Source organism: Haliotis asinina, chromosome 13 (assembly GCF_037392515.1).
Source record: "Haliotis asinina isolate JCU_RB_2024 chromosome 13, JCU_Hal_asi_v2, whole genome shotgun sequence".
Classification (NCBI taxonomy): domain Eukaryota; kingdom Metazoa; phylum Mollusca; class Gastropoda; order Lepetellida; family Haliotidae; genus Haliotis; species Haliotis asinina.
The window spans coordinates 39,920,229-39,920,922 of NC_090292.1; positions in this window are offsets into that span (position 1 = coordinate 39,920,229).

Below are 694 nucleotides of genomic sequence, written 5' to 3' on the forward strand. Positions count from 1 at the left end.
CAATGTCCTCTGTGTCTCGCACTTAGGATGATGATAGTTTAAGTCTGTTGTGCATCACTATAGGCAGGTTGTACTATGATGACCTACATTACACTGAGTAAACTATTTTAATGTCAATAGCAACCGATGTGAATCGGGATTACATATTTGTTGTTTTCAGTGAGTGAGTGATTCAGTTTGAATTTTTGCAGCTTCTGGCGATATTCCAGCAAAGTCACGGCTGGGGACACCAGTTATGGGCTTCACGCATTTGTGACCCAAGTGGGAATTCGACCCCAGGTCTTTGGTGTGAACAGCGAACGGTTAAGCAACGAGGCTACATCCCACCCCTTATTTAGCATTATAAATTCAATAAGTGACTGTCTGATTAGATAAGTCAGAGGTGAGATACAAGGGGGATATAGCGTGCGTGCGTGCGTGCGTGTGTGTGCATGAGTGGCCAGGATAATGTTGGTGTAGCAGGCTCATGTGAACCACCTAGAGATGTCTGAGTGTTTAGCTTTAACTGGTGATTTAAGTGTGAACGAGTCAGAGTTTAAAGACAATTCTGTTCGACATTCTAAACGTTTAGAACATAAGTAACTGAAATCGTACACTTATTTAATAAAAATATATTTCCCATTCAGGAAGACAGTAATATTACTGCAGTTAGATTTACAAATTAAACCTGCTTTTCTTCCCGGATTCGAACCGA